Consider the following 8,784-nt stretch of genomic DNA (forward strand, 5'->3'; position numbering starts at 1 on the left):
AAATTTCTAATGGCCATTTCCAAATGTCATCGTGAAGCGTCCCGGGGTTCGACTGCAGGTTGCGAGAGCAGCGGCAGTGGTCACTGCGCGCCGGGATGGCAGACCCAGGCGAGATCGGTCGCGATGCGGGTGACATTGGAAACATCGGTGAAATTGGTCTTAGCGCTGGGGAAGCGCTATCGCCGGGAGGATCGATGTCTGAAGACTCTCATAGAGGCTTTTTCATTTTGCCCGGCCGACGGCGATTGATTTCGCAACCGTGGCGGGTTTTTGGTTTGGATTGGAAAGGTAGGTGAATATGATTGTTTCGCCTCCTTTCCAATTCAGCGGTCTCCGGCATATCCGTAGGTACAAGACTACTTCTATGAATATACTGGGTGTTCTGAAATCCTGAAGCTCGCTCGAAGGGTGGAATACGACAGCTCTGTCTCCTTCGAAGCCCCTCCTGGAAACCGCCGGAAGCCCTGAATGCCGTTACGTCGCGGTTCTCCATATCGGTGACCTCGTAGAGTAGTGTGCTTTGCGATTTACTCGAATTTACCTTGTTTACGAATTCTTTCAAACACGAAATTCTTTTTATTAGGTTGGCGGACAGCCTAGACTGGCCGCCGAGATATGTGTGTGAGTGTGTGAATGTGTAATTGGCCCTTTGGCTCTTTTCCACAATATTGGCCTGCCGGCTCTTTTGCGTATTTGGCTTTTTTCGTGGGAGCTTTCTTTTTCCCTTCTTACTATTTCTTTTTCTTTTCTTTAACTTCTTTTTATTTTTCTTGTTTTCTTTTCCTTTCCTATTGACCTTTTCTATTATTTTTAATTTATTTAATCTTTTTCTATTTGTTTTTATTTATATTTTGAATTCTTTTTATTCGGTTGGTTTGTTTGTGGAGTCACTCTCGGGAGTATGAGGTAGGTAAAGGCATAAAACAAGGTATTTGGTAATAACAGGAAATCTCAGTGCAAAGCTTTGATGCGATGTTGCACGGTGCGAGGCTGTGGCGAGAGTGAGCTGCGGAGGCGAGCCAATATCCTTGGCAGGAAAAATGACCTCAGATGGAGCGGGGTCGAGCGGGATTATCGCTCTTTACCCATGCTGCGGAGGCCGGGTGCCCCCGCCTTTTATATGGTTCGGTGCCATACAGTTAGGCTCCGCCCACTAGAACGTCGGAGTGACGTAACACGCCGCTCCGACGACAGCGCGTGTCTTCGATCCGGCTCCATTTTGGGCTTTTTATGTAATTTCAGCCGCTGCTGGTACCGCTATTACCCAAATGGATTCTCCGTAGGTTAGCCGGTCGCTAACTCCCACGTCGGTCGATAACTATTGTACCGCAGACTTGGTGATATGAAACTTTTTCTCGCACACGATCCCTCGCTAGCGAATTATTTTTAAAATTACCTATGAATTTTTAACAGCTGGTTACCTATACGTAAGGTAACCGCCGTGGGGATGGCCTTTTATTTTCGAGACTGGCCTTCTCGTCGAGCTGGTGGAATACAATAACACGAGGGAAGTCGCCGTGTTGACTTCTGGTCGTCCGTTCGCTTCGCTCGCGTTCGAAAGACTGGATCTGGAAGCTGCGCGTCGCTTCAATTTATAGGAGTCGTCACGTAGAAAAGAGGCGGGGCTTCTGAACAAAACCCAACGGCGTCGGAACCCTATTCCACGACACGCTGTTCCAGATCGCGCTCCCCAACTGCTGAACTTTGTTGCGCGCATGCGCCTGAAGGGCCGACGGACCCTCTGGAGACGGTATCCAGGTAAGTATGTGAATTTTCCAGGTGTACGGAGTCCGGACAGGCTACCCCGAGACGCAGCCCGCCTAAATTCTCCGTTCCCACCTGAGCGTTGAATGCCCCTTCCAGTGACTCAGTAGAAGTTAAAGATTCGCTCAGGTTGTTCAATTGTGCGTTCTGGCCGAAGCGAACACGCCACCGGATTTTCTCTTGATGTCATGTTTATTTCAGCAAATATATATATACAGTTCAACAATGCAATAAATGACAGTTATTACCCTAAACCACTCACTAGGTCGATTATAGCAATACGTGAAGCTATTTGTCAGTACTTGTGCTTAATTTACTCTTAAAGTCTTAAAACTCACTCTACTAGTACAGTATCTCCCGAGAATTTACACAGAAATTATAATGTTCAGAAACTCTAGCAAGTTCAAATTCAAAGTCTTTTTTAGTCCTTTTTCTATTGACAGTTCAATGTTCCACACTATCTAGTCTTTTCCTTACTTACCCGCATTACTACGGTCAGTTTACTGTCCACCAATGAATCTTTCCTCGCCGTTGGCACTCACTTTACTTTTAAGACAAATTAGGTTAATTATTATTTATCACTCTGTATACTAAGTTACTAGATATGACTTAACTGCCAGAATAGTTCTTTAGGCAGAGTGACCACAACAAGTTTGCTTATTTTTATTGCTCTCTTTCAGGTTCAACTCACTTCTAGAGACCATACTGAAGGTATCGTTATACCGTTGGAGATAAATGAGGCCACAATTAGAGTTGACACATATATTGTCAGGTAAGTCGATTGGTTTTACACTAATGAATTCTTTTCAGATTTTTCCTTATTTGGCAAAAACTCCTTGACGCTCCGAATCACGAAACCGTACACTATTTCCCAGCTAATTCCCAATATTAAACTTAGCTACTATTAAATTGTCTATACCTATCCTAAACAGGAAGTTGGAAGTATTTTAGAACGACTCGACTAACAATAATGCGATAATTTTAACTATGGGTCCCTTCCGGGCACTCCAACGTCCAATACGCGATTATTTTCTATGTTTCAACCAGAGTGTCGCTCTCGAGGCGTTTTCGTCCTTCGTATTTATCTGGACCCAGGTCCGTAGGCCACGCCCCAAAACGGGCTCTCGGCCAATCCGGGCCGTTTCTAATCCCCCTTGTTTAATAAAACTGTTTTACCCAAATTCGCGGTAGACGTCGCGACCGCGACACCACCGCTTCCCGTAGGCGACGGGTGCCATTCGTTGGCACCAAGGAGTCTTACCCCTATCGTTATATAACTAAACAAAATATAAAACATATATACATATATACAAAAATTAAGGGTATAACCCTTCGATGGGTACAGCCGTCGGCGGCTTTACAGGTTGCCCATCCTCTCGTATATTTTCCACCATCACTAGGTCTCTCATGGGTAGGTATCCATCCTTATCGTTTCCTGAAACAGGGGGGCCAGTATTAAACATAGGATTAAGAGGAGAGGAGTATACTTTCCTTTTTTTTGTATCTCCGAGACAGCTCCTCTATCCTGTTGAACCTCTACTGCCTCCTCTTGACTTCACTTGACTGGCCACCTTGCCTTCCTTGCTGTTGAATCCCCGATGGTCCGGGACGTGGTGATGACATCCTCCTGGAGGGGGATCTTCTGGATCTGAGTCAGGATACGCGTAGCCATCCCGGTCGTCGTCGGTGTCCGATTCCGACATTTCGTCCTCATCTCCCTCACTAGCGGGGTCCATTTATCGTTCGAAGTCGGTTTCCGGTTCAATTCTGGGCAGGTGTATGAGATCCTCATTCACCTCTTCCTTTTGGGGACGTCCCATCCAAGGTCGTAAATCATCTACATGTAGCAGTACCAGGGAGGTAATCCGATTTACCTCAAATACGTTCATTCCACACACTCTGACCACGGTATATGGTTCAACCCAAGGGGGGCCTAATGGCGTTCGTACGCCAGTCGGGTTTCTTGTCAATACTTTATCCCCCACTCGGAATTGGACCTTCGGCCGCTCATCTCTAGGATAATGCTCCCAGTTAAGGCTTCTTGACTTCGTCGGATATCCCTCAATCTCTCTTCCCGTTGCATCGGATCGTTTTGGACAGGTCTCCTCACTTCCGGGTGACCCCACTCGCCTGGCTGAGTGATCGGCGCCCCCAGCAGGGCCACGCTCGGACTGACTCCAGTCGCGGCATTTACCCTATTTCTTAAGGCTAGTAATTCTGGAGCAACGTGTTCGTCCCACCGGTCTTCGGTGGTTCGCTGGCAGCCAATCCGGAGGAGTTTCTTTAACTCCTGATTTCTTCGTTCCACCGGATTGGCCCGCTGATGATATATCGGTGAGTAATATTGAAAGATATATTTCTGTTGCAAGTATCGAATCCATATGTTACTCTTAAACGTCGGTCCGTTGTCGCTGATCACCATCTCCGGGTAACCCCATCGCTGAAAAACTGTTTCACAGAAATCGATTAATGTTCTTGGGGTCATCTTAGGGATCGGCACCGCCTCCGTCCACTTCGAACACAGGTCTACCATTACCAATAAATACTTATTCTTCTTGATGGTCGTTTCGTATGGCCCTATCACATCTAGACTTATTACTTGCCAAGACCTTCTCGGGGCCCGGGGCTTTAATGGGGCTCTCTCTTGCCAAGCCCCCCCCCCGTGTTTCGTGGCAGCACAGATCAGGCAGTGTCTCACGTATGTTTTTAGCTGTTTTTTCATCGCCGGCCAGTAATATACTCTAGCGATGGCTCGGATGGTCTCGTCCCGACCGGGACGTCCCGCTCCCGGGCTGTCGTGAAATTTGTTTATCACCTCCCTCCAGAAATTTACAGGTACCACTAAACGCAATCCATCCTCCTCTTCACCGGTATACCACATCAGCCCATCCCGGACGGTGTACTGGTCTCGCAATGTCTTCTCCCAAGATAGTTGCGCCTCTTCCTCCCCTGCTTGAAGACGTTGAATTCTAGCGCGAGTCTCCCCATATTCCGGGCTCTCCCGTTGCGCCTTTACAATTCGTTCAAACAATGGTAGGGGCACCTCCCCATCCACCTGATTTAGCAGTATCTCTTGGAGGAAGATGGGCGGGACTCGGGAAGTCTTAACATTGGGTTCTTGGTCTGATCGGGTAGTCGTCAATACTATTGGCACGTCTCGCACCTCTTCTTTTTTTGATGGTGGGCTGATCTTCTCCTCGTCCTCTGGCCCTACATATTCTTCGCAAGGGTTCTGGCTCAGGAAATCGGGAAGATTGTTACTTTTCCCGGAACAATGCTCCACTCTAAAACTAAACTCCTGTAGGAGGAGAGCATATCTAGTTAGTTTCGCTCGTTCCTCCTTGTATCGATCGAGCCATAACAGAGCTCGACTGCCAGTGCGTAGTATGAATTCTCGATTCTCGAGCAGGGGCCTGTATCGCCGACATGCCCAGACGGCTGCCAAGACCTCCTGCTCGTTGCAATGGTACCTTGTCTCTGCTCCACTGAACTTCGCGCTGGCACAGGAAATTACCAATTTTTCATTCTATGGCCCCTCTTGATACAGTACCGCCCCCATCCCAACGGCACTAGTATCCGTTTGCAGGACAAATTCTTTTGTGGGATCTGGTCGGTGTAATTTTAAGGGCTGTACAAGAGCTCGTTTCAGTTCTTGGAATGCTTCTTCGGCCTCCCGGTCCTAAACAAATTTCCGTTTTCCTAACAAGCGAGTTACGGGGGCGGCAATCGTTGAAAAGTTTGGGATATACTCACGAAGCCAATTTGCTACCCCGAGGAACTGTTGTAGCTCTTTTACCGTCGTTGGGGCCTTAAAATTCTCGATCTTCTGTAGGTGTTTTCCTTGCGCTTCATTATGGGTGGCTGTGATAGTGTGACCTAGGTAGTTCAAGGTCGATAATCCAAATTTGCCTTTTTTTCAAACTACATCGTAATCCATGACATCTTAGACGTTCCAAAACCAGGGTGAGGTGCTGCACATGTTCTTTCCGTGAATTTGAATATATAATAATGTCGTCCAAATAAACGTATACAAATTTATCAACATATCCCGCAAGCACCTCCACCATCAATTTTTGGAAAGTTGTAGGGGCGTTTTTTAGCCCGAAAGGCATCACGGCGAACTCATGCGAAGCCCTATCGGGTGCGTGAAAGGCCGTCATTGGAATACTGGCAAGCGACATAGGTACCTGCCAGTATCCACTCTTCAGGTCTAGTGACGTGAATACTTTCGTCTGGCCTATGTCTCTTAGGATGTCCGGAATCGGGGGTAACACCGATACTTCATTCTCTGTCAGCCCATTGAGCTGGCGGTAGTCTATACAAAAACGAGTAGACCCGTCTGGTTTCCGCACCAGCACAATGGGCGAGCTATAGGGTGAATGACTTCTCCTAATCACTCCCGCCCGAAGCATTTTCTCTACTTCTATCAATCGCCGTTTCACCATGGAAAACTTATACCGGCGTATTCTAAATGGACTGTCGGTCTCCAGTTTGATTTCATGATCCACTAACCGGGTGGTCGGTTGAGTCAAATCCTCCTGGAAAACATCAGGAAACCCGTTTACTACATTTTCATAATGAGGTAACCATTCCAGAGCACAATTTTCCTCATTTAATATTACCGGTGGATACAGCTTGTTTTCTTTTCTGGCCTGCGTCCAATACGCCGCTTGTCTCTTTCGTATCCCGAAATATATTTCACCTTGCCGGTGGTCAATCGTGGCCTCTTCATGATGTAACCACTCCATTCCGATCACCAGGTCCTTCTTCAGTTCATCCATTAGGTATACGTCAACTTTTGTGAGGCCGTTACCAATTTCCATCTCTATTTCTACGGGACCTTCTACTCGTACGCGTTGCCCATCGGCCAACCAAGCATATCCCCCACACTTTGGTATCTCATTTTTATAATGCTTAGTTCTCAAAAATGAATTGGAAGCACCAGTGTCTATTAGCGCAGTTAATTCCGTTTGGTTGTATTTCACGGTGATTCGCGGTAAGAGATATTGTCTTCTTCCGCCCTCGATGGAGCCCATCTCGAGAGACCCACTGCAGGCTCCCTTGCACGGGGTCTCTGCTAGTATTCCTGTCGTCCTGGACTGGGTCCTTGGTCGGGTGAGGGCCTTTCTGGCTCTTGCGAACTGGGACCAGGTAATGCTCGGCGGGGACATTCTCTATTGTAATGGTTGCCTCCACAAAATCTACAAGTGATATGGTTTGGTCTCGTTCTCGCTCCCACTGGTACTAGCTCCTGATTAGTTACGGGACTTGGGTTACTCGGACCTCCAATAACCAATTTCAATTGCGTTTCCACATCCGTGGCCAACTTCATTAGTTCTTCTATAGTGGTCATTTTTACTCCCACCAACTGTAGTTGTATCTCTGGCCGTTATAACGCCTTTATCTGCAGCACCATTTCCATTTCACTGCCTAACTCTAATCGCCCTCTTCTGGGCGATAAAAAGTCTCGCCTCTTCTCTTCCTTGTGTCTTACAGAACACATCTCTTTGCAGTTTCATCCTTAGCTGCAAGTTATCAAATCTGTCTATCAAATTTCCAGTAAATTCGAAAAAGGACCAATCGAATATCCTATAAGCGGCGTACCATTTGATGGCTTCACCTCGTAATCTGGTAGCTGCATACTTGGTCCAATGTTGTACGGGGATTCTGTTTTGCTCACAACTTTCTCGGACTTGCTGAACAAACAGTCTGGGATTCTCATAGTCCGTCCCTTCATACGTCGGTTCGAACTCCCTCCATTCATGTCTACTTGTGTCCGGTCTACCCTGACTGCTCAACACCAGATTCTCCATTGCCTTGCTAAACATCTCAGCAGTTTTTTGCTCATTCGATCTTTCATTACTTGTTGGGCGCCACTGGGATACCTGTACCCCAGAACAGGTGTCTTGTCCTCAACCTCTATCAGTTGATCTACAACTGGTTCTTGAATTTTTTCCATTTTTCGCCGTCTCGCTCAATCGTCGGAACGTGAGACATCTCAATCTCAGGCACGTGTTCGTGCCTCGCGTATCGGGCGCCATGTTCCAGATCGCACTCCCCAATTGCTGCGCTTTGTTGCGCGCATGCGCCTGAAGGACCGATGGACCCTCTGGAGACGGTATCCAGGTAAGTATGTGAATTTTCCAGGTGTACGGAGTCCGGACAGGCTACCCCGGGACGCATCCCGCCTAAATTTCTGTAGGACGACGTCGCCCCTTCCGTCTCCGTTCCCATCTGAGCGTTGAATGCCCCTTCCAGGGACTCGGTAGAAGTTAAAGATTCGCTCAGGTGGTCCTCTTCAATTGTGCGTTCTGGCCGAAGCGAACACGCCACCGGATTTTCTCTTGAAGTCATGTTTATTTAAGCAAATATATTGAGAATAATCAATAGTTCAAAGGTTTAAATGTCAGTATTGGGATGAAAAGAAATTAAAGTCAAGGAATGACAATGGAAGTTAATGATTTGAAATTTGTTGACAATTGGATACATAATGACAATTTATAAAAGTAAACTATGAATTTTGGTGGAATATTAGTCTAAATTTATAAAAGTGGGTAAAAAATAAGCGCATTAGATAGCAAATTAGGAATTAAATAATATTGGAAAAGTGAAATTGAAAATGTAAAAGTTAAAGTGATCTGATTGGTTAAATGAAAAAGAAATTTTGTATTTTAAATTGAGAGTGTAGTGCTATGGTACTCAAGGAGGCGGAAAAAAATTAGTATTAATAATAATAAATAAGACAAAAAAGCAGAGAGGAATTGTCAAGGAAAATACAAGAAGATTATATAAATACAAGCAAATTAAAGTATAAACGACGAAAGGAAAAGTGCAAAGCTGGTCTTGAAAACCCGAAGGAAAAGTTTCTTGAGAAAAGAATTAGTATTAGAAGATAGTGAAAGGGGATTCAGATAACTAAAGCGTAAATATTAAAAAGGTTATATTAGTAATATCTGCATTATCCTTGCCAATAATAAAGGAGACGAGGGGTGCGAGATACCAGGCGAGTCTAGAAGTCCC

Source organism: Anoplophora glabripennis, unplaced genomic scaffold (genome assembly GCF_000390285.2).
Source record: "Anoplophora glabripennis isolate ALB-LARVAE unplaced genomic scaffold, Agla_2.0 scaffold573, whole genome shotgun sequence".
NCBI lineage: Eukaryota > Metazoa > Arthropoda > Insecta > Coleoptera > Cerambycidae > Anoplophora > Anoplophora glabripennis.